We start from the raw sequence: 27,173 nt of genomic DNA, 5'->3' as shown, positions 1-27,173 counted from the left end.
TCTCTTTATTGGGGTTGGGAAGGAGATGTCGATCTTCGATACTCGATGTGGAGGATTATTAATAACGTAAACAAATGTCAATAATTCTGCTTTCAGCTCAGAATTTAGTACAAGTAATTCAGTCGGACATGCATTAACAATCACTCGATTTTTCACAAAAACAAACAAAGAATAAATTATGTAGAAACATAAATCTAACATAAAGAATTTAAACAGTAAGATTGCAGTTATTGTAAACAATTTTTTATTTTAGTTTATTTATTACGGTGTATGAATGAATTGATAGCTAGAGAGAACTTTATAAATATTTTTTTTAAATTTTTCAATAAGTCTATTTTCCTTTCTGTCATTTCAATTTGTATTGGAGATGATGAATTGAATGTTGTTGAATGTTTAAAGCAGGTGATACATCCATTGGTATCCAGCTGCCAATGATATTCAGAATTCCCAACCATCTAAATAGGGTGATTCCATTTTCTCGTCGTTGCTATTATTTCAAACAATGAACAGTTTCACTATTTGACCAGTTGGCTAGATAATTCTGAATGTCATTTGATTTGCATACTGTTGACAAAGTTGCTTTCAGTAAATAATTCAACAAATATTTTTAATTTAAAGGCTTCTTTTTTTAATTGTTTTTAGTCAAGAAAACAGTTGAATTAAATCGAGCGAAATATTCATTCAGTTTCTCAGTTAAATGTGATTAATTTAGTGAGAGTTATATCAATCTCTTGCCAAAATTTTCCTTTAAATAATTGTTAACATAAATAAATTTTCTGAAGTTTAATTGTTAAAATTTGTAATGTGTATTGTAACTTGTCATCTTTAGAGAAAAACTGAACTTAATAATTTATTTAAATCAATTTTTTTTTTTTTGTAATAATAATTAATGTTAATGCACCAGATTCAACACGGGATTCCGCCAGCACTTATATTTCTCTTTCTAGGAGCTTTACGCAGCTCAAGTTTCGGCGTGTGATTGACATTGCTGTCTTTGTTACAAGAGAACACAGACCTTAAAGCAACAATGCACTAAAAAAAAAGGCTCCACGCGCTGATAACCTGAGATGTATTGTCACGCTTCAAAATTAAATAATAATAATAATTATTATTATTATTGTTATAAATTATAGTACAGCAAAAATTTTAAATTACCTTATTTAAACGTCTAAAGGTTAGCACAAAATAATGGAACAGTTTGTCGGTGGCCAGAATTCCCTAGCCGTCCATTATACAGAAACAAAAGACTCATTGTTCCCCTGCTGTCCAGGGATAAGGGATATATAAGGTCCAGTTTTCTAAGGCAGTTCAAAATTAGCTTTATAGGGCGAACAAAACAGCCCAAATGGAGTTAAAATGTGTCCTGATAAAGCCAGAAATGCCGTCTGGATGTAGTTCAATAAATCCGAGAGGAGTGAATAAGTGCTACTCAATAAAATAATCCAGAGCCCAACCGTGACTACGAAATTACAAAAGTTTATGGCGGAAATAAATCCTCTTTTATATGATACAGTTTATTAATCGACGAAGATTATAATACTTTGAATTCCAAATTAGTTCTTATTTTAAATTATATGAAGCCTCTTGAAATCTATTTGGTGAAAGAACTCTCCAGTAATAGTATGACTAATTTATTTAACATTATTGTGGAGCACTTCCCAAAATCTTATACATTTTATATTGTTTTTAATTTCTATATTTCACTTTTCTATATGTTCTATGCACATTAAATGCAATAAGTTTACCTTATGTCAATATTAAATCGAAGTTTAAATATAGATTACATATATGGATAATTACAATATCTCAAAATCAAAGAACTAAAAATATTATTTTATAATAAAATTATATAAATCATTAAATCACAACTTAAGCGCATATACCACAGTAGACGTAAAAACACATACTTCAAAATAATATAAAATTATAGGGAAGGAATTATAGTGGTTGGCATATTGGATTCCCACACTGAGATCTCAGTTTCGAATCCAGCAGCTTAGATGTTCTCTTTTTTAGGAGCTTCTTACAACTCCATTGTCCGGTGAGGAATAAAAAGTGTTGTCTGAGAAAACAGACAAAAAGCTCTCCAGGCGCTAAAGATTTCAGATGTTGACGCGCCATAAATTAAATATATATACATGTAAGTTCAAGCTGGTTTTCGTACAACTACCTAATGAACAGTCGTCGTGAACGGATGCAGCTAGCAAACTTACTCCTCTATAAATTTTTCACATTAATCATTATTTAAATTCTAAGGTCTGGGAGTCTAGACCAGGAATCGAACCAATTACCACAATAAATCTAAGCTATGCAGTCCTCGTCTTTAACCGCTCGGCTTCCACGGCGCCTTATATTTATATTATATCATGTTCATACATATAATTCCAACCATGCGCTAACATTATTATTAGGTCACCTCTAAACATGATATTTGCTTAAAATTGTTGTAATTCTGTCATTTAACAATTAATTTTGAAAATATTTGACTCGATAGCAATATTTTCTCATATTAATAAGAGATAAATTGAAAGTAATTAACGTATTTAAAGAATTTTGAAGAATATTCGAGTTTCGTGAAAAGTTTTCGCTAGACTTCATACAAGTTGTTCTGGAATTTGAATGTCAGTTTAATTAATCAGATTACACATTTCATTTAGTTACTGTCGGCTTTATGGGAAATTAGTATCACAATGTTACGACGTTTTAATTACCATTGGTTCGTGTTTCTAAAAATAGGCAGTTTAGTTATTATCTTAGGAATCTAGATTGATATTATTGGCGATCTTGATAAGTAAATATCTCGACCCCTTACCACCTTCGCCAATTTCCTATCGGCTGTCTAGTGCCCTTATTATTAACCAAACTAAACCAATCCCTTCTTCTATAGAATTCATCAAAGCTCTGATCACTATTTCTGTAAAAGTTCATTTTTTCCTGCACACACTTTCATTTCAGAAGAGTGAAAAGAAGTAAATGAATGCATTTACCTACATTACGCAACTTTACATCTTTTGGATAGTAAATTTTTCTTGATGTCCCGGCTAAACCTTGCCCAATGAAGTTTCTTCGAAACACAAGTAGGCTTACTTTATTTACTCAAGCTTACAACCCACCAAATGCTCAGGAAAAATTAGTAAATGAACTGCAGTTTATGCATTCTAGAATTTACATCTTTCTTTGAGACTTTTGCCAGCAGAAATAGCAGAACTGGACATTCTACTGAATTGCATTTTGAAGGAAGCAGAAGAATCAAAACCACGAACAATAAATTTCACTACAAATATTTTACGATAAAATATACAGTCGACTCTCGATAATTCGAAAATCGATAATTCGAATTTTTCGATAATTCGAACTCTACAGCTGCTAACTTCGGTAAATCGAAAAAATTCAGTGTATTTAGATACGCTCGATAATTCGAAATCCTTTTCTTAACAACAGGGGGAGAGAAGGCTCTATAATTCGAACAAGGCCGCTTCAACCTCTTTATAATTCGAATTTTCCCTAGTAATGTTTACTTCTCATTTTCCGCTTATTGTTCATTTCCTGCGCAATGTTTACCCCCTTCCAGCCCAGTTTAACTTTACAATTCTCTTTCTTAGTTTGTCAAGATAGGAAGTACGTCTCCCTTACTGTGTCCCACAAAGAAAACATTATCGTGGCCGTGAAAAGTGGTTCGAAAAAAGAAGATATCGCCAAAACTTTCAATATTCCACCATCAACGCTTTCTACAATTCTAAGTCACTGACTAAGTCAAGCCACATTGTAACAAAAAACTGTTCTTCATTTTTTAAATTAGGTACATATGTATATTATTATTTATTGAAATGTTAATACATATGTAATTTTTTTGTTCTTTTTTGTCGTTTTCATTATTTTTACTTTTTTACTTGAGGCTATATATGTCTAAAACTTAGGTAAGCTCATACGTATTTTCAATATACCTATGTATATACATATATACATAATAATAACTCTCGATAATTCGAATTTTTCTTGTAGTCTCTTGGATTTCGATTTATCGAGAGTCGACTGTAAATGGTTTGAGGAAAAGTTTAATGAAAGAAGTTTGAATGATTGAGAGAGTTCTAGTTATGAGATTTGTGAGGTAAGCCACTTCTGCTGTAACTGACTGCACGTAAAATGTCAACCTTTCAGGCAACCGTTCTATCCAAAATATAAATAAACAGAAAGTCTGGAATGTTTCACGTTAGATTTTTTTTTTTATTCAATCAAAGAATTTGTGACCTTAAAAGAGCTTGAGGTGTCTATGTAAAATAAAAAATCCTTTCAAGAAATTTCAATTAAGTTTTTTAAAAAAAATAAGCTAACAAAATCAATTTTAAAATCTTTCAATTCAATTTAGTATTTGTCTTTTTGAATTTGGATTAGTTGACTTCAATGTTTAAGGAGGAATAAATCAAGAATCTAATCTGTTACAAAGTTCAAGTGTACATATTTCTGCATTAATGTGATTTTGTAAAGTTATGCACAAAATTTCTAAAGACAAGTTTTTGAACACAGGAGCTTTAAAAACAAATTCTGCGCTGCTGCCTGATTTATTTTGTTCATCTTAACCACTTGTCGAAGATTACTTCAACTTGTAATACTATGTTTCACCAAATTTCTAGCTCTAGCTCTCTTAGCTGCCTAATCTATCTAGGCAAACGTCATCGATGCTTCCAAAGGTACATATTTCATCAATATAATCTTAAATCTGCTTGTCTTTATAACATATCGTTTTGAACAAATATCATGTTTAACTGATGACGTCTCCAACTAAATTCTCGTCTGTCAAGTTGAACATCTTGCTGACTAGGGTATCACCTTGTCTCAAGCCTCGATTTCTTTGAAATTTTCTTAAAATATCTTATTGCACCCCTAAGAAAGGGTCCAAACCTCTCCTTCGCAATGAATAACAATAGATAAATAACAGTATATTTTTCAGCTTCTCAGAATTTGCCAACAAATCGCTTGGTGAGGAGGGTCTGCCTTATTAACATAAGGCGATGTTTGGTGATCAATATGTTAAAGAACACCTACGAAGCAGGGTTAAAACTCAGCAGTTAGCATATTGTCCAAAACATCATTACTCTTGTTTGGTAGTGTTAAAAACGATAAAGAAAACTTGTTCTAGAATTTGCATAACGATATTTGTTTAAGTCACAATAAGTTTGTAAAAGAAAAGCCTTTCTGCAGAAATGTGTACGGTTTATTAATTTTTATTACTTTATTTTATGACATGTGATGTAGCGTGACGCCAATAAAGGGAGAAAGTGTTTAATTATATGCCAGTCATTTTGTGATAAAAGTTACCTGTGTAAAACAATTATGTAGTATAAAGAAATTAACATTTATTTACATTTTAAAAAATAATTTATTATACAATATTATAAAAAGGTAATCAGTTCACTTAATTATGGCTTATCATTTGGCTTAAAACTTAGTAAAATCGTTTAAGTGTATGAAAAATGATAAGCTGTTTTAAAAAATGTGAAACTGATGAGTTTTTACTTTATGTAGATTTTTACTTTGACTTCCTAAAAGAATCGCCATCTCCAAATTTACAAAACTAAGATATCATCTGAAACATTTTTAACATTCCTGAAAATTAAATTATATTTTCAACTGTTAGAATTTGAGTAACAAAATTTGTCAAAAGATATGTACATCTAATTTCGCTTTCCTTTTGGGCCAACTTCACTTTTCGTGATTTTTTTAGGGTTGTAAAGAAAAGATATAATATTATCATTAACCTGGCACTTCTTTCAAGTTTTCTAAAATTAATTGAAATGGAAATAAAGTTTTTTTTTATCTTGAAAACATATTATTTTTCTCAAAATTATTCTCAAGAGATATAATATACATATGCCTAAAATTAAATGACTACCGCTTTCAACTTGCTGCAAATTTATTTTAAAAGTTCATTAAACTAGAAAAGTACACCCCTTAGTGTATTAGAAAGATAAATAGACTAGTTAAAACAAATGTAAATGCAATAACTGTTTAAATACAAGCAACAACCCTTTACTAAATGGAAAGCCAGACAGAAAACTAGAATGTGCTTTATAAAATATAATAAAAATAGAGGCTCAAAAAGACAATAAATTAGGCAATTGTTTTAAGAAAAAACAAAAGAAGACACCAGAAGGAATAAATTTGTAGTTCTGAACGCCTCAAGGATTCACGTTATTCTTTAACTACGTCTGTCTCCAAAATCTTATTGCAGCGATAAGTGCAATCCTACCCTTTGTTCAAATAAATCTGTAAGTAGTCCTTTGAAGGACTTTCTTTTGTCGTTCTAAGAGCATTTTCCCAACTAAAATGCATGTAAGAATATTCTTGCTGCTACTTTCTGATTTATTTGTTGACAAAGTGGGTTATGATGTTATCGTTAATCTGTTACCTCACCTTCTTTCCAGTTTTCTAAAATTAATTGAAATGGAAATAAAGTTTTTTTTTTATCCTGATAACATATTATTTTTCTCAAAAATAATGCAAGGTTTATGTGCAAACAATAACAAAAAATACAATAAATAAATAACACTTTATTTTCATCTTTTTCATTTAGACTGATTACTTTCTCTTTCATTCTGTTGCTAACTAGATTAAAGGCTGCTGGTAAATAAGTGAATTTAAAGGCCATCCGTAAATAATGATTATTTATAAACACTCTTGTCTCTAAATATTTGTGGCAATTTGTGAACTAAACAAAGTATTATTATTAAATAAATTAATTATAATACTGCTAACCCAATAACCCTGTTAATTAAACTTTTATTAACTTTTACACAACTACAACACTGACTACAATCACTTGAACTTTATACTCTAAACTCTAAATAATCTAAAAACTCCACAGTTTTAGAATTTTGAACATAAGTACAAAACCAGCAAAATTAAATTTCTTTAACAAGAATAGAAAAGCTACTTGAGTGGTCAGAATCATTATTAATTTTATTTTAATTGAGGAGCATCTAATTAGCACCAGATGTTTTTTCAGTCCACCGTCTCCATCAAGCTGTTTCCTATAGTCCTCATAGATGACATTTCCATCACCCTAGGTAAGCTCCTAGGAAACAGAAAATCTTACAAGAGTATTCTTAACTACCAAAAATGATCTCTTTAGCATGATTTCTTGCACACCTATGTTATTTTAAGAAAATAGTGCTAATAAACGCGGACCGTAAGTTTTTCAATTACAAGTTGCGCTGTAGGTTCTGTAATTCCAAAAAATTCTTCTAGTAAAACAATTTTGGCAGCTTTTTGTTTGCTTCCATAAAGCGTCAGTGGTATAATTTCAGCTTCATCTATGTTTCTAAACCATTAACTTCCAGAACAACTGTTTTACTTGTACCGTAGAATTAAGTGTACTCTCTGTAATGATGTTGCAAGGAACCATTCATCAAAGTGGATGAAGTTATTTATTATTGTCTATTAGGCTCAACAAAGTGTTGCAAAATATTGCAGAAATATGATTTTTGGGAATATTGGAAAATCGGTCGATAAATTTCTTTCTTCATATCAAAGTTTCGGTAAATTTATTACCTTCTTCAGGGTATTGTAAAATTTGTGGAGTTTAGTGTTAAGCTACATCATCATAACCTGTGATAAAGTAACATTTTCAAACTTGTAATTCGAAATAAGTCTTGATTAAACTGCAAAATAGTTTTTGTAAGTTTCATTGCTAAGGATCTGATAAAAAAAAAAGCGCATATTTTATTTCTTTCATTTTCATTTTTTTTTTTTTTTACTTAAAATTTAACGCATAGCACAGGGCATTTTTGTGCTTATTTTTTCTATATTTTATTTTATTACATTACTTTACTCTTTGGACATATTAGTTGCTGATTTTTTGTTGTGTTTCTTATGTTCGCATTATAATAATAATAAAGCCTTTTATTTGTAGAAAAAAAAAACAATAAATACAAAAGTAATTTCATTCCTAAACATAACAAATAAAAGACATACACTGGGTCCAAAAGACCATCCGTGGAATAGTTGCCTACAATAATATACTTAAACATTACAAAAATTGCTTTAAACTTTGATTATAATTTAAAATCACAGAAATATTGCATTATACCATTATTTATTTTCTGATGGAATTAGGTAATTATGAAGGAAATTCTAAGCGTATTTACAAAAATTTATAATTGGTTTCAATTTTCGATAACCATTTAAATATGTTATTAGCTGCTCTTTTGTGAGATTCTCCTTTTAAAAAAAGCAAATGCGAAACTGTTTTAGTGCCGGACACTCGGCGAGAAAATGATAATTATTCTCTGACAAGGACATATCGCACAAAGAATGTTTGCATTATATTTATACTGGTTTTTATTAGATATCAACTAAACTTTTACTTTGCCGGGAACCATAGTTAAATCGAACAGTTGGAAGTCATAATTTTCTTGAAGAAGGTTACAGACACTTGACTCAGAATCACTCCCTACAATTTATGAACCCTAAAACGGGAGCTCAAACAAATACCTAAGATAAGTTAGCCTTAAAAAGAGGTGTAAGCACAACCCCACTGCAAGGGCCAATGTGATGGCAACCTGGTCGAATTTTGTGGTGGTGCAGTCACTCTCCTCACGAATTCAATCAATTTCTAGGAGCTTTGAGAAGCTATGTAGGAGCTCGTACAACCTTTTCTTGAGGGGTCCGTTATAACGTTGTAATAAATTCGGCTTCTGTGTATAGATGAGTGCATGAAAAAGATAAAAGCCAATTAAGGCACAAGGGGAAAAGTAGGAAATAGTTATGATGCCATAAGAGGGTGTGGAGGCGAAGCCCTCGTTACACTTTAAAATTAGTAACTCATTAGTAATGTCTTAAAGTTTCAAGAAAGACGCCTCTTTATTTATTTTCTGTAAAAAAAAGAAATGTTGATAATTAGTTCTAAAAATTAAATAATAGTTGCCTTTTTATCGATCCTTAGCAACGAAAGAAACTTCCAAAAATTTAACCCTGATGCGCTGGTTGTATGAGGGTCTCATTCTATAGTTTTACCTAAACCTCATTAGGTACCTGAATAAGAAAAAAATTTATCGAACGGATAGAACAAAGTGGAATATCTGGTTTGGTATTTACTATAAATAAAATACCATCACTGCTGTCTTTCTTAAGTGGACAATTGCCACATTTGTACTCTCTATCAGCACATTTTACAAACAGAACTAGGAAGTTGTCCAGAATTCAAAGTACCATAATATTTAAAATTTTATTAAATGTAAACCATCGAGTAATATACTAACAGGTGGGTGTAATCATATTCACTAGTAAACTAGTGTTATACATAGTAAGTATGTATAGAAGGAAATTTTAAAGGTTAACCTAGAAACAGAGAAATCTGTAAATATTGCATAATATTGATAATTCGAGCATCTGTTTTATCATAAATTGACTTACAAATTGTTTTGGTTTCCTTTTAGATGTAGATTTGCATTAATGCTAAGGCGTTATTTTAACATATTCCAAGTTTCCATCTTCTATTCTCATTATAAGCAAGTGATGGAAATATAAACAGTTATTGATTTTATAAAAGCACTTCTTAGCAGACTTTTTTTTTAAGTACTACTGATATACAGAAATATTTTAAAAGGGCTAATACATTTTAGATACACTTTTATGTTTTCAAGAGGTGATCAAATTACTAACAAATATGATCATCCTGATTTGTACGCAAATATACTTTTACTAACAGAAACATATACATTTGCTAGAATTTTTAAATTGACTTTCAAAATATGGATTTAATTGTAAAATAATTAATTTTAATGCTATGTCAATATGGGAAGTACTTACATAAAGAGAAATTAAGTACCAAATAACCAAGACTTTGAATTGAACGTTCTGGTTACTGGTAACATTTTAAAACTGAAAGCATATACATACATTGATTTAAGAAGCGCATTGCAAGTAAGACATTTATTATTGTTTTATACATTAAAACATATCATTAACAGGTCAATATTGGTAACTGAATCAGTAATTTTCATTAATTAATTGCTGATCGCTCAATTGTAGCCCCTAACTTCCCTTGCTGGCGGTCTATTCTCATGTACGGCATATTAGCCACCAATTTTGCTATTGGCTAGAGAATTTATTTGATTGCTGAATACGCTAAAATCTATAGAAAGAGAACTAACAGTATCTAGCAGAGTCTTAAACTTTCTGCACAGAAAACAGTTTTTGCGTACGAATTTGCATATTAATTAAGAATTATAAATAATATTTATATCAGAAGTGTTACCCCAAAATGTAGGCAGTGATTTTAACTTTCCCTTACACCATTATTAAGAGAGAAAGGTTTTGAATTGCACTGGAAATGTGGGACTAAATTTTTTAAATTTAAAGAAATTCGGTGATGTAAATTTGAAGAACTGTAACGGTAGCTAACATGTGGTTTGTGTTTTTAAAAAACCTTATTAGTGTATTCAGACTTGTCTTTTATTTGGTATTTGGTTTTGGATTCAGAAACGAGAAAAAATATAGTAAATTTCTTTATAATTGTTAATATTTATATGCCTTTATTTTCATACAAACAAATATGTATTGTTTAGCAGAAACCGGACATATGCTACAGTAAACTCATCAATAATACATTATCTTTGGTTTTTGATTTAGATCCACAACATATCTCACATATTAACCATTACAAAATCCAATGCCTAGACCAAGAATCGAATTGTTACCATAATTCAAAAACCATTCATCCGATTTCCCAATGAAATTCGATTTGGGGTTTTTGAATTTAAAAATCAGAAGGGAATGAATAGATTCCCTTTTAAGTTTCAGTTTTTTCTTTAATTTACGGCCCTACGGTCCTTGCGTAATGATAAGGGGGTATAGATGTAAATCTATAGTTTTTCAGGAAATTCGATTAGGGTAATTGCTGTGAGAGCGGATGGATAGATTCCTTCTGATGACTCAAACGTTCGAAGTTAGAAGAAAATTTGTGTGTTAGAATTTGGAGAAAACATCAGCAAAGAGAATGTCGTCTGAGTGTTCCAACCAGTTCGTTTTTCTCTCGTTTTCATGTCAAATGCTTCGTTTCCCGCTGGACCCCATCCCTGCCCTGAAATATTAATGGCCAGTTAAAAATTAATAACGGAGCATTATTGCATATGCAATTGTATAAATTTTAAATATACCATTAAAACTGTATATTTATTGCTATTTAATTACACCATACGTGACTACCTGTATAATGAAGATGGATGATGGTGCCTGGGTCAAACAGACTGTAGTTCTACCAAGTATCCTTGAGGCAAAGTAGGGATTAAGAATGGAAATTAAGTTCTAACTATCCTCATGGTAATACTGGCCGATCAGTTTATGCTAACTTAGAAGTGATAATATCATTGAGTGAGTTCGTGGAACATTCAAATGAAGGAAAATTAAACGCCATAACCTAGTCAGGTGTTTCAATGTTCACATGGAAACCCTCGTTGAAGTAAAATGCTAATGTTCAGGACCACTATAGCAACTACTATGCACTCACTATTCCGTCGGCAGTGCACTTTATCCATAGCCTAACTGAAGTTAATCTGGTACATGTAAGATATGATATAAATATCATATGAAAGCCTCTTACTTTCAGGCAAAAATTAAGCTATTATCTAGTTCGTGATAGACCTTGCCTGTAAGTGGGTTACAAACAGAACTGGCGATTATTAAGATTATTAGCACCCTGGTTCGGTAAGAATTTAATAATTTCTTTATTTTATAAAGACTTATCAAGAATATGGTTTTCTGAAATTTTAATTGTAAATGTGTGTTAACTGTAAATTGTAAATCAGCTGAAGTAATAATTTTAATTTGTTTTTAGGAATATAGTTCGAAAAATATATGTATTCACCACATAAACCGACTTTATCCTTTTAATCTGACTAGTACTTCGTCTGCATGGAACCTTTTTCTCTTCAGATACTTCTCTCTAGCAATTCCCAGTCGGATCTGATCTTCTGGATGCTTCTTTGCCTCATCTATCTGTGTTCTTATCAAATGGTGATTGGCATCCCAGTCACTTCTTAGCCCATCTATCATCAGTCGTAAAGAATGCCTGCACATATGAAAGAACTCTATGTTAAACGATTTACAATATCCTTTATTCATACGTGCCTATGTTTCTATTCTTTCACAAAGTGCTTTTAAAAAACTTGCTTATTGTCGATAGTTTTCAACTTCTGAGTTAGATGAAAGGCCAGAATAAATTATTAAACTATAAATGAATGAATAGGCCAAACTAATCCTGTACAGAGTCATTTTGGCCAAAATTTTAAAATTAATTTTAAACCCATAAAGATTTTATTATTTTATTAATTTTAAAGAGTTATTTCTATTTTCTGCTTTTACTTTGTTAAATTTACCTGATAATAAACTCTAGTAAAAATGAATGTTTAAATAAATAAAAGTATTTATCTTGTTATAACCTACTTCCACCCAACGCAAGGTTTCAAGCTTAACTGATATTTTTCTAAAGTGGATGTAGTATTCTCCTGGTAAATTCATAAAAATACTAGGGACATTTATGTTATGACTAATAGAAAATCCTCTAATTTTAATTAAGTTATTACCAAAAAAAAAATAACTTAGAGATTTGGTTTTGCTCCAATGATCTAACTGGTTGAACATAGAACATGCCTAAAATTAGAGATTTCTTGCATACAAAAATGTATTATTTAAATGTATAAAAATATTTATTTTATAAAGTTTATTATAAGTTCAGTAATAGTGCGCACAATTGAAATTTCTCTTACAAAAGTTCAGTTTAATTTTGTACTAAAGCCCTTCTGTTAAGTGAGAAAGCTAAAAGACTTCATTACATCTTCGCAACTTGTGAGAAGGCAGTAATGACATATTTACTGTGAGGTGATGTTTGAAGCGTACATACTTTCTGTCACCTGTCAAACACCAATTTAAACCATAAGGAAGAACGTTGATTCTCTTTTTGAACTCGTTTCACTGAACAGCGCTACTTGTTAGTAAAGTTAATTTTGGTGACAACATGCTAGAAAGTGTAAATTAAGGTATTTATGTTGTGTATTAATGTTTATAAAACAGACAAGTGTTTTTACACATAGTGGCCTCTAATTTTACGTATAATAGACGTTCACAGCCTATTTTATAAGTTATGCTTGATTAGGTTAATGTAAACAATAATATAATTATGACTTACTCGTCCCATGTTTGGGCAGCTCCCATTTAGTTGTACAAAGCGATAAATTTTTGTTTATGTTATCCCTTACTTTAATTGGCAGTGAAACAATGATGGCTTACAAAGAATGGTTGTGGAATAAAAAATTATATTTAAAAAAAACTATTTAAATTTAATGAATATTTGTTCTTCTCAACGTCTACATTCCAACTCAATTTCTTTTACAGATTAATATGCAAATGAAATGTATACTACTAAAACAAATACTTTCTACAAATAGTGTGCACTCTGAGCGTGAAAACAATTTATTACGCCACATACTTCAAGAAATATGAAGCGGGATGGACAACGCAGCCAAAATCTTGACCAAAAAAGTATTCTTTTTGATTGTACACTATCACGGACAAGTTCTCAGAAAATGAAGTACATATCTTTCCATTTGTTGAAAAATTACTAAGCTGGAATTAAAAAGAAGGATATAATTTATTCCCTGTATGTAATATTGACAAAACTTTCTGTAGTTATTATTTCTAATGTTGTAAAATCTCTTATGATACATAAAATATTATATACTATGTAAATAAATAGTCTCGGGTCAGGGTAGTGACCTGAGAAATTGCTCTGCCCCATTCCATTATCTGAAAACACCTTTTTGATACTTGGTTGACCTTAAAACACGTATTACTGGAGAAAACTCATTTCCTAAAATCTGACTGGAGTGAATAATGTCTCTATTTTACATTCCATACCATTTCTGATTACATTTTTCATCAGAATGTTTATAAATATTCTTTTCTCTTTACAGTGGCTAGAGCTGTCATGAGTCATCATTCATAATTTGAATTTTTGTGTGTGTTGAATAACTTGCTGTGTATCAAGTTTTAAGTAAATATTTAAGTTAGAGAAATAGGCCCAAAATAAAGAGCTGAATTTAAACAAAGAAAACATCCAGTGGAAATCTTTGTGATAAGAAATATTTCAGGAGGACTTAATGCGACAAATGTCATTAAGTGAATGTAATCTTTGAATGATGATTTTTTTTTTTATTAATTATCGGAGTCCAGAAACTTACAAATTTCAAACCTCTAGAGGAAGAAAAGAAATAGGAGAAAATATATATATATATATATACATTTTCCTTTCTGTGTGAGTTAATGGAACCTCACTTAAGAGTAATTTAAAGGACAAAATACACAACGTACAGCTTGCCCTTACAAAGCCCTTATTCCATACATAACTCACTATAATTGAGTCTGTGAATACATTACATAAAATGATAAGGCGCTACTACCTGTGTTAATTTATTAAAAGACTTTTGCAGTTGACTAAAATCTAGTGGCCATTAAGTATTTATGCACATAATAAATGTAACTTTTTTTTTATTGCAATCATGTTTAATTAGTGCGCTGGTTTTGGTTAATAATTAAATGGAATAGGTTTCAATTAATTACAAGAATTGATTGGTGTACTTGTGCCATTACCATGAAGGTCAATTTTTCACCTGCTCTTAATTATAATTTTGACTGTTATTAGGGAAGTGAGAAAGAATAAGTAGTTTTTAGGTCTCTAGTTTCAAAAAAATTGTAAGTTGAAATTTTATTTCAAAAAATCCCACTGGGGGGGCCCTCTTTGACGTGGCGATCAAATTCTTCAACTAGAAGTTCCTTGTAACTGAATTTTTTCCTTAGACCTATAGAACCAACGATTTTACTAAAAACTAGGTATAATCTGACCAGTTCCATAACATCGACTGAAAGATTTGCCCATGAAAATTTGATTAAAGGCACCGGACAGTTTTGAAAGGGTTCATTATTATTCGTTACTCCACAACCAACTACTGAGTCTTGAGCCTTTACAAGGATTTCACTCCATCTGTCTCTGTCCAAAGCAGCGGTCTGTCAATTTCTATGCTAATTTCTAAGCTAGCATCGCTGTTCACATTATTTACCTATCTGTCCTTAGGTAGCCCTACAATGCAGAAATTTGCCGGCCTTGAGAACATGAGTCACCTTGATACGGCGCTCTTCTCCGCTTTTAGGGTTAACTTCTGCTCACCACTGCCTTGAAATCATAACCATCTTCATCACATTTGATTCCTTACACAGTTCTCGCAATTATTCATTATGAATCTTCTCTAGCCATCATTTAAGCAGATTGATTTGTAGATGGATCTCGAGATTTTCCTATTCCGAACACTTGGACTTTTGGTACACGGAAAGCGATCTATCGCGGCGGGCAACTATCACCGACCGAGGCAGTCAGGCGGTCTAGTTGTATTACACAATATTGCATCACCTCTGTCAAACAGAACGCGGTCTACCACCGCGGGCTAGCCTTTGTCGCGACGACAAGCGATCTGGTAGTACAAAATTACAGATTTCAACGTGACCGCCTTGCCACTTAGTAATACGAAATAAAGATTCCAATGTTAAGAAACTTAATTACTCATTTTTTATTTCATTCTCGCGACATACGGAAATACTTGAAGAACCTATCTTCATGTGACTCCAGTTCAATCCATAAGCGGTGATATTCCCCTAATTGTTCTCTCTTCTTATTAATTTCATGCACCCAACTTCGTCTTTTCTACTTTTTGCTTTGCAAATCTAATAGCTGAAGGAGTTGTTCTTCGTCCGAGCTTATACTCAAAATATAAAAATTAAAACAAATAACAAAAAACGCACACGAATTGATCATTCATAATTTAAATTTTTGTGTGTGTTGAATAACTTGCTTTATCTCAAAAGTAGAAAAGACGAAGTTGGGTGCATGAAATTAATAAGAAGAGAGAACAATTAGGGGAATACCACCGCTTATGTATTGAACTGGAGTCACATGAAGATAAGTTCTTCTAGTATTTTCGTATGTCGCGAGAATGAAACCGCTCTAAAAAAAAAAAAGAATCGTGTCCTGTGTGACGTCCCCATATCGCAGACCTCCGCGAGGACCGCTGGATCGCTGCCCGCCGCGACAGACCGCTTTCTGTGTGCCCTCAGACTTCTTTTGTTGAAGACCACGTTTTTAGAAAAATTGTTAAGGATTAGGGTTTTGTAAAGTGCATATTTTGTTCCCGTCCTTGAATATAAGTCCTTTTCTTGTGCCTTGCTTTGAAATTTGGGGCAATACTCTTTTTCTTACTAGATGAGGAAAGTATTGCGACCATGTCAAGTAATCAATTTCGAGATTTCACCGTATTGTCCTCAAAGTCAGAAAAGAGGTTTTTAGAAAATGTTTTTTTTTTGTGGAAAATAAAATCCTAAAACTAAAAACGCAGGAACCTGGATCTATATTTAGATTGGGCCCCACCACAATACAACGTAACGCAGTGATTGAATTTCCTCATCTACCACATTATTAATTAATTTTTTGTTTTTTCCAATTCTTTGAGATATTTGATATGACTCCAACGATTTACTTTCAACTACCTTGTAACATTGATGTGGTCTGCCAATTTTATTTGAAACGTTATTTCTGGAAAATTGTTTGAAAATGACTCGCTTGGATGGTGATACTTTACTCTAAAGGACAATTTGAATATAGAGTTATGGCTGGTGTATTATAAAAGAAGGTTGAATTTGCTTCTAAAATTTCGAGTTTAATGAAGAAGTACCTACCATTTATTGAGTGGATTTTTCATTTTTCTGATCTTTTTTTTGAAAAATGTCACACCTACAATTTTCTATAAACTTTGTATATTCTATTTGAATTATATTTCTGGAAAAATTATTTTTGGTAATTTTGAGATGTAAGTTAAAATGTTGCTATGAGTCAGCAACTCTAAAGTTGTGGCAGAGAAATTCGTTAATAAAATTTTATAATTATAATTTATAATTTTTTTTCAATTTATTTTTCTTACATCAAAGAAAAATCTATAAATATATCAATAATGTAAATGAATGTTATAACTAGGGAACGGATTCGTATGTATTTACATATTTTTTTCTAGGCAATTTACAGACGTTTTTCAACTAGAAGTATTCATACTGACACTTTTTAAGCCGTTTGAGTCTACTTTTATTTCACATATTTCCACATATTTGGATGTTATCGCATATTTATACATATTTGATTAAAATAAATAAATATTTCTACATATTTAATCAAAATATGTACATATTTTTTCATTTTGGGCATATTTTCATAATTGGGAGGTGGTTGACAGGAACTGTGAACCACAGACTGTAGGGCTGTGAATCACAGTGGGTACAATGGTTATTGTAATTTACACTAGTGATGGGCAGAACGAGTCCGTCTTTGGACTCGTTGGATTTGAATCAGTTCCAGGGTTGGAATCGATTCCAACAACTCGTTCACCGATTCCGGTCTCTGTACTTACCCTATGCATTAGTAAAAATGTCACGCAATTCATTAAAAAATATCATTAAATGTTAGCTTTCCCAGTTAATAACAAAACTATATTTCTTTAACACACATTGAGTACTATCCCTAATTTCCAATTGCACTGATAAATATAAAATTAACAACGTAACACAAAAATTAACATAAAAATAGACTAGTCAATTATAAAAATTAAAGCAATGATGTTTAGTCATTATCTAGCTTGACCACTGGAAAACTGGAGTTAACGTGCTTCAAGAGGATCCAAGGTAGAGAAACGGAAATGGGTAGGAAATTATTCCCATAAAAAAAATTCTAACCCTTCAAGCAAAATGATAATTACTCATAAATAAAGAAATATTTATTTACTAGGACTTGTATATCAAGCTTTAAAAATATTATCTTACGAAAAGAAAAAGCTGTGTGCTTAATCTCTAACATAGCGCTGGACACTCTTATTCTTATCTTCATTGGGTAAGTTTAACCGTGTACATGACCGTGAGACAGTCAAAGTAACACTGAGCCAAAATTTAGTATTACCTAATTGGTTTACTTACTGCAGTATCCCTCCCACTCTATCACCAATTTCACAAACATTCATCGATTGGAAATAATTTTTAGTTAAATATTCGTTTTATTTGAATACAAAAAACATTATAACGCTTTCTTAAGATGATTTTAATTTTTAAAATTTGTTTTTGTCCATTACTCTTATATAATACGAAGAATTTCAAATAAAATATAATATACAAACACAATGATCTAGTATGCAGGTGGAGTCAGTCCTCGTTACCATAGCAATGGAACCGTTAAACAACTCCGGTTCCAGCTCCAGCAATTTCTATTGGCTAGATTCAGTGAACGAAAAAATGGAACGAGTCCGGTTTCAAAAGGATTTAAATCACTCCGGATTCGACTCCACCAACTCCAGTGGATTTAACCAATGAAAATGCTAGAGCTGGGCCGGAGTCGTTTAACGGTTCCGTTGTCATGGTAACTACGACTGACTCCACCTGCACACTAGATCATTCTGTGTTTGTATATTACATTTTATTTGAAATTCTTCGTATTTTATAAGAGTAATGGACAAAAACAAATTTTAAAAATTCAAATCATCTTAAGAAAGCGTTATAATGTTTTTTGTATTCCAATGAAACGAATATTTAACTAAAAAATATTTTCAATCGATGAATGTTTGTGAAATAGGTGATAGAGTGGGAGGGATACTACACTAAGTAAACCAGTTAGGTAATACTAAATTTTGGCCCAGTTTTACTTTGACCGTCTAGCTGACATGTACACGTTCAAGCTTACGCCAATGAAGATGAGAGTAAGAGTGTCCAGCGCTAAGTTTAAGATTAAGCACACAGCTTTTTCTTTTTGTAAAACAATAAGATAATATTTTAAAAGCTTGATATTCAATTCTTAGTTAATAAATATTATGAGTAATTATAATTTTGAAGGGTTAGAATTTTTATGGAATAATTTCCTACCCATTTCCGTTTCTCTACCTTGAATACTCTTGAAGTAAGTTAACTCCAGTCTTCTAGTGGTCAAGCTAGATAATGACAAAACTGCATTGCTTTAATTTATATTTGACTAGCCTATTTTTGTGTTAATATTTGTATTACGTTGTTAATTTTATATTTATCAGAGCAATTGGAAATTAGGGATAGTACTCAATGTGTGTTAAAGAAATATAGTTTTGTTATTAACTGGGAAAGCTAACATTTAATGATATAATAATATAATAAATTGCGTGACATTTGTTCTTATGTTTAATCGTTCCAAACCTTCTGCTGCCTCATTTTCATTTTTATTTGCCTAAATTTTTTGGGGCGGGGCGGAATCACTTTTTTTAAAAATAGGGATTTGAATCAACTCGTTCCACCATCGGACTCGTTCCAATGGAACGAGTCCGCTCAAATAGCCCATCACTAATTTACACAGAATGCTGCCAAACAGTGACGGGCACTTGTTAGTTCTTTGAAGAACGAAAAAGTTCTTTTGTTTCTCTCTGATGCTGCACCCAACATGGTCAAGGCTGGGCAATCTATTCAGGTATTTTATCCTAAGATAAACGTGTATTGCTCATGCCTTGCATCGAGTAGCAGAAACTGTCCGATCTTTGTTCAGTGACGTAGATTCCTTAATCTCCTCGGTTAAAAAAGTGTTCTTAAAAGCATCAAGTCGCATTAAAATGCTAAAAGATCTCTATCCAGACTTGTGCCTTCCACCAGAACCAATATTGACAAGATGGGGTACTTCGCTGGAAGCAGCTCAGTATTACTATGAAAACTACAATAAAATCAAGAATGTCCTTTCACATCTCGAAGACGAAGCAGTAGCGATAAATACAGCCAAGTCTTTATTCGAGAAACCTAATTTAAGGAACGACCTTGCATTCATTTCTGACAATTGCATATTTCTTGCACAAGCCATTACCCAACTTGAGTCCCAAAATGTTCGACTGACAGAAAACGTGTCCAACGTTAAAAAAGTTATCGAAAAGGTGGAAGGAATACCTGGGAGTAAGGGAGATCTGATCAGATCAAAACTGGTAGAAGTACCGAGAACAAAGGGTGGGAGACCATCTGCCAGATTTCTGATATTATCAGTGGAACAGAAGTCACCTCAGAACATCGTGTACCCTTTACAACCAACGAGATAACTTCTTTCAGCAAGGCACCTATAACATCTGTAGATGTTGAACGATCTTTTAGTCGTTACAAGTCCATCTTACGCCCAGATCGTCGTCACTTTACGTTCCAACATTTGAAATTTCATGTGGTTGCAAACAATTTCGAAGAGTGAAGTTTTCAAAATTGAAAATTTAACACATCTTTTTATAAATAGTAAAAATGTTCTTTGTTGTATAAATCATTATAACTTGTAAAAACAAATTATTTTGTTCCTAATAAATTATTATAAATTGTAAAAATGTTCTTTTCTTGTATAAATAATTATAACTTGCCCCCCCCCCAAAAAAAATCCATTTTCATATAAAAAAATGTCCATTTTACTTAAATATTCCAGAAAATATTTTAAGAAAATCACATATTTTCCACATAATTGACGAAAATAAATGCATATTTTAATTAAATATTTGGCATTTTCAAATACATAAAAATCCGTTCCTTAGTTATAACTGTCCAGTAGTACAGTTGTATAAGGGTTGATGCTCAAAAAGTACACGAAAAAGCGTAACGTTAAAAAACACATAACTTCAACAATTTTTTTTCTCTTTTTCTTTAAAAGATAAAATTCCCAAATTATCTTAATAATATAGGGCAAATCCTCGTTTATAACTTTAACTATAATAAAATATATAATAAAAATGCCCATTATCTTTAGACTAACTCAAATCTGAAACTGTTTGAACATGCTAATTGTTGTTACATCAATACTTAACAACATCCACTAGAATCGCCATTAAACCTTCTAATTCTAATCCTTTTACATAAGTCTAATGGATGTTTTCTTTTCAGTTTTGAGCTGTTGGCAGCACGGAAGGTCTTCGGTCGGCGCTCGCCCGACTGCGGCACAGAGGTGCCAATCATACGCCACAAGTAAGTATAGATAATACTGTGTATGATTTTAATTTATGTTCTTTAATGTCGATATTAACCTGGCGTTACGTTTTAAATGTTTCTGGAAAACAAAACAAAAAATCAACTATGTAAAACTGCATCTTCAGCAGCAAGAAGGGAGAGAGCTACTCATGTAGATTATATCTTCAAAGAATCAAGAATTGTTGTTGTAATGAGGAATCCTGTCTGGAAAAAAGCCAGCAAACAAATGAAACAAAAATCAGGAAGCACTCAATAACCTAGTCTTCCCTCAATGGATTCGAATTTTAAAGAATCTAAAAGAAACTCCTGCCAAGTTTTCATTTCCTTGCGTGTAAACACAGCTTAACACAACTGCAAACTCTCCTTTCCAAATTTCGCTTATCTTGTTCAAATCTAGGACTTCTCAAACTCTCATACCTACCAGATCCCAGTCTAGGCTACGGGCCGCAAAGTAATGATTTTATTTTATAGTACCAACCAAAAATTTGTTTTACAGATTTTAGCAAATGTTAAATTTTGGATATATACTAGTGTTCGCACGTTTTGATTTTTGTTCTTCAATTTTAATTTATAACTTTTATTTTATCATATAAAATCAATTTTCATCTTCTGAGCCTTGATTGTTAGCTAAAAAGGAATTGTCTTCTTCTCCTTCTAATTCCACTTCTAAGGTCTAGAAGTTCTCCTAAGCTGATTTTAGGTATAAAAAGACTTAATTTTGTCGTTAAGAGCTGGAAGTAGAGATGATGTTGAAAAAGAATTTGTTGCAAACCTTAGAGTTACTCATTAATAATATTTCGAGACTTGATTTCCTGGGTTAACAGTATTTTTACCCAAGAACTCCAGACTGAAGGAGAAGTATAAGTACTGCAGTAGATGCTGAAATAGATTCTCTTAAAAAGTAGCGCTCAAACAATAAAGCTCCTTGATGATTTAGATTTTAGACTCTGAACCCAGCGCTACAATCTTACCTTTAAAATCTGAAATACAGTGTTACTGATCACCTTTCAAAAACGGTGAGTGAACTTTGTATGGAATTTCTTTCTATGAATATTGAGTTAACGAAGTCTCTGCACTTCTCTTGCCCTGCAGAGATCGCCCTGATTCACCTCTTTTTGCATTTTCTTGCTATTATCTAACAAGTTAAAAATTTTAAAGGCTCCACAAAATTGAAAAATTATATGGATTCGTGATTTTCCGTGACTATTCTACTAATATGAGAAAGAAGTACTTAGAAAATAATTATGAGCTCAAGTATTGAATTGCTTTTTTTTCTTTCTGATACAAACAAACATAGATTCGATAAATAAAAATATAGGTTCTACAACAATCATTTCCATACATGCCTGTCAGATTGCTTGAGGTTCGAAAAAGAAGATGGATTTAATAAATTCAAACAGTTGCAGGGTTTAGTTAAATTAGAATTTATAAACAATCTGTTATCCAACTCCCCATAGAAAGATGTCCTCTCAAGCAAGAATATTGTTTTAACCCCTCGGTTGACACCTAAAGACTAAGATAACCATTCGGCATTGTTATCCTGAGGAAGTAAAGTCTATTGCTGATAGGGTATACTAGGAATTTGATAAAAACACTCCATCTTTACAACGATAAGCTTCTTTCTTGGTATAGTTTTATTTTTGACACGAGCTCTGCCCGAGTTCGATAAGCCAATTATTTTTTATATTACGAGATAACCAATTACATTTTGTGTTAGAAAGTAATAGCAAAAGTCTTTTCAATCGTACTTCTTCCATGTATTTGTAAGCTTTCAGCTTCAAAAATGTAAGTGAATTTTGACCATGTCTTAAGAAAAACATTAATCTTTAAATTTTTTCTTTACCGTTACTGTGACTATCTTCGTACGCCATGAAGCGTAAATAACCTTCTCTTATCATTAATATTATACGATTTTAGCTATCTGCCTTCTACCGCCTGAATGAATAGGCGTCGCTTTACTTTTATTAAATGTCAGACAGGCCGGCGATTGCTAGATCATCTCCCTAGTTTGGCTTTCCACAAACTTCATCATAATAATTAAAAAGTCTGCTGAAAAATTGCCATAACTTTTTTTTTTTTTTCTATAATGTAATTGAACAAAATATCCCACATCAGCTAAACACACTTAATACGAAAAAAGTAGAGAATAAGAATAAAATAGAGGATCAATATTAATCTACAAAACTACCAACATACCACATTTTGCCTAGCTCTCCTGTCTAGATCTTTGAGATTCGGCCAAACGGACAAACGTAAAAACTATTCTAATCGAAGTAAGTTACTCCGACAGATAGTTATATCTCAAACCTTTGTTTTCCAAAATGACCTTAACATCGCTTACGTCAAAACAAAATACAACAATACACTCTTTTTCACTAACACCCACTGATCTTATCCAGAATCTCGCATATCTCTGTCAATCCTCCAGGCCGACTGAACCACCAATGGCCCTTAGATTTCCTTTGGGTCTGATTAAACTTAATGGTATCTTGTAGAGTGTTCCCATGGGGTAGTTTCACTACTACTGCTACTTACACCATATCAGATTTACTTATTTTGTATAGAATATGCAGATTGTTAATTTCTAAAGAAATTAAAAACAAAATGTAAGTGAATTTTTAATAATTAAAACCTCTTGGTTTTTTGAGACAATCTAACCAAAAGGGACCCATTGCGTCTAGGAATGGGCATTATTCGAAGGCATTTATTTTTATACTTTAAGAAATAGTAAGGTAGAAATTTTAATTTTCATTGTTATCTTTTACTTTGTTTTTAATGTTTTCATTTTATTTAGAAATTTTTATTGTTTTTAAATTTTCACTTTTATTTAAACAGAATTCATATTTCATTGTTTCGTTTCTTTTCAGTTTTCATTTATTTTTTAGTGTAATGTTTTAAAAGAAGTTTCTAAAAAAAAATAATATTAAATAAATCATTAGAAATAAATGAGACAATAATAATAATAATAATCTAACTTCAAATATTAAATAAACAATTACACTCCTCAGAAAGCTCTGACCATTGATAATGTCTTTACATATTAAAATGTATTTAGCAAATATCAGTAAGAGTTATTATCAACAGTTATGGTGATATACTCGTAGCTCTACATTAAACTTCACAAACTTTTTTTTATAATACCCTGAAGAAGGTAGTAAAAATTACCGAAACGTTGGTATAAAGCAAAAAAGTTGTTTTTATTTAAGACCGCACCTCGATATTCCCCAAAAATCATCAGTAAGAGTAATAATAATTTAAATATTAACAGTTGAATTATAATATTAACATATTTAATAAAGACTTATCTGCTTTAACTTTCATCTGTATTTTATTGAATTGAATTCATGGTAACAAATAAGTTTTATATTTGTGGAACTTATTGATAACAAAATTCAATTCTATTAAAATATGGACAAAAGTTTATTCGATATTCGAATCCTTGTAAACATTCCTGATTTGCGCCACTCCTTCGTGTGTGTCTTAGCAATAATAAAAATATTGGGATAGGCATAATAGTTATGTCTCCTGCCTGCCTTAAATGACAATATTGCGTGACAGCGTTCTTAACCTGCCTCCACACTTGAACTTGTAATCGTAAACCATAGGATATTAAGAAAGTCCTTATTTAAGACTAATAAAGTCAACGTTTTTTGAAAATATGTTTTAGAAAAGTGGTAATAGTGAATGTTTTCTGACTTATCTTGCCTTACAAGAAGACAAAAGATCTGATTAAATCAGCATAGTCTGGATCCAAGAACTGCGAGAATGCTTGCAGATATGCTGTTGGCCTTTACCAGCAGAGACTAGAAGGTTAAACTTATGTCTGACGAATGCTGACTCCAAGTAACTTAATTCTCCAGCCCAAAATTTTGGTATCAAGCATCCCGTTCTAGAAATCTGTCCTCCTCTAAATGCTAAAATCTGTCATATAAAAGTATCAGCAAGAAATGCAATCACTACGCCAAGTTTAAAGATTTTTTGAAAATGTGATTGGATCAGCATTGGCCGAAGAATAATGTCGCTGATTTAACCGTCTTAACGCAAATATCTTTTCTATTTCTGAAAAATTTCAAATTTTCATCCTTCTTTACAGATTGATTTATCAGTTTAGTAGAGAAAATTTGACTTTCATAATATTTCCAATATACATTTTAAGTAACACCCAAACACATCATGAAGATACACTCAAAATTGAAAATTTTGCACGATTGCATTACTCCCTTTTTACGTGAAGTAAGGGAAAGCCAAAGTGTGGATGAGAAAGCTTATTTTATACGAAACAATAATATTATCATAGTTTAATTAAACAACTAAAAAGATAGTTAGAACGGTAGACACAGCGTTCGTTATACATACACAACATAGAGGAGAGTACCACGGTGGTGGCCGTGACAAGATTAATGGGCACTTCCCTTTGTCTGACCAAAGATCGATTGTTTAGACACGCCATGGGTCGAAAGGATAAAACAAGAAGAAGGGCACTAACCCTCTATAACCCCCATTTTAATTTCTTACCTATTACATCAGGATGATATTCAGGTGTTAGATATAGTATACATTTTTAGGCAATAAATAAAATTGAAATTATTTGAAACTTTTTTTTTGGAAGAGTTGATAAATGAGGGTTTCGAGGAAGGGTCAGAGCTAAATGTTCGTTTCAAGTTCTGGTTGTAGAAAGAGCACGCTGCAGGCAACGAACACCAGTAAATTCCTCTCCTCCTTCTATATTTATTGCTGCTGGAGCCTGCTCACCCTTAAAAAGTGGTCTGTTGTTGGTTTATGAAAAGGTTGGGAAAGTGTTTCACAGCATTTTGTAAGTGTGAGAGAATCACAGAATTTAAAAAAAAAATAACCTCTTTATACTTATTCACCAAAAGCAAACTAATTTAAAACCAAAGCCACTATGTTAGTTTTATAATGTAAATTATATACTAACTTTATATCTTTCAACTTATCGATATCAAATTTTTTATTTAATTTAATCAACCAAAATTAACAGATACCTACACTGATTATACAACTTTTATGATTTCAAAAAAAAAAAAAAAAATGAGTACTTAAGTAGAATAGAAAAGAAAAAAGTAATTGTTTTATTTATATACATAATGCCTACAAACAAAAAGTGTAACTTAATCATATAGGCAATGGCTTACTAGCCGCCAGCCAGGCAATGGCTTAACCAAGTGGAAATAAAAATAGATAATAATAATAATAATAAGCAGAAAAAAGTTCATTTACTTTTGAGGAATCACAGGATTTTTTGTCTCTCTTTCCATCTTTGTTTTTTTATTTCTCTTTCAATTATTAATAGCAAAATAAATTTATTATTTAAAAAAATGTAGAAAACAAAATAATTTGAGAAAGGAGGATATTAGGCTAAAAACAGAATCATTTGTGGCCAAAGTACAAAAGACAATAATTATTCCAGTAAATATAAATATTTAATGAAGAAATCAATGTAAGCAGTTGCCAACAATGTTAGGTTTAAAAGTAGAATAAAAGATTAATTATAGTTCCTCAAAAAAAAAAGAAATTATTGAACATCTAAGTATTCTTAAAGTAAAAACATCTATCTGTATTACAGACTGTATGTGTTCCAATAATTTTTTTTAAAAAATTTTTACAACCTTACAATAAAAATGACCAATATTCATTGTACAAAAATAGAAATTGCTTAGGACAATCCAAGGAATTTTAAGGACTGTAGAAGTATTGCTCTAAACAGTCCGTAGAAGGCATAACTTGAGCAGAACTCGGCTGTTAGGGCAATATTGATACCCATGTTATGCCTCTATATATAGTTGTATTGCTCCTTCACATTTCTTGTCAACCTGCAATTATTAGATTTTCCATCATTTATTAAAGAATTCCGAGTCCTAACTAATAATGTATGTATTTACTTTCTCTTGCAGTAAGTAACAATAAATATTACGCTCGCATTCAATTTTTAGAAACACAATTTGCAACGAAAATTCATTTTATTTTTTTACTAAAAACATTTACAAAAGATAATAAGAAAAAAAAGTCTGTACGGCTTCGAATCATCACAGCCAGATTGATGTAAGACTAACAAAAATATGTTCTTAATGATGAATAATTGA

At 31.4% G+C, this 27,173-nt stretch overlaps 1 protein-coding gene across 4 annotated transcripts in view; it reads left to right on the top strand.

Annotated features, from left to right (window-relative positions):
* Nucleotides 1-27,173, top strand: part of LOC141455366 (uncharacterized) — a 140,811-nt gene that overhangs the window by 66,981 nt on the left and 46,657 nt on the right. For 2 of the 4 annotated variants that reach the window (XM_074130385.1, XM_074130390.1), the window contains exon 2: nucleotides 20,989-21,069. The gene's annotated coding sequence lies outside the window, so the exon portion shown is untranslated. Of the gene's footprint in view, nucleotides 1-11,679; nucleotides 11,704-19,438; nucleotides 19,562-20,988; nucleotides 21,070-27,173 lie in introns of those variants that run through there. The other 2 variants (XM_074130388.1, XM_074130386.1) reach the window with 2 other exon arrangements.

This window comes from Rhodnius prolixus, unplaced genomic scaffold (assembly GCF_049639745.1).
Source record: "Rhodnius prolixus isolate KJV_2025 unplaced genomic scaffold, Rpr scaffold_4, whole genome shotgun sequence".
NCBI lineage: Eukaryota > Metazoa > Arthropoda > Insecta > Hemiptera > Reduviidae > Rhodnius > Rhodnius prolixus.
The sequence above is the reverse complement of the archived record's forward strand: the minus strand, read 5'-3'. Positions and strand labels throughout refer to the sequence as shown.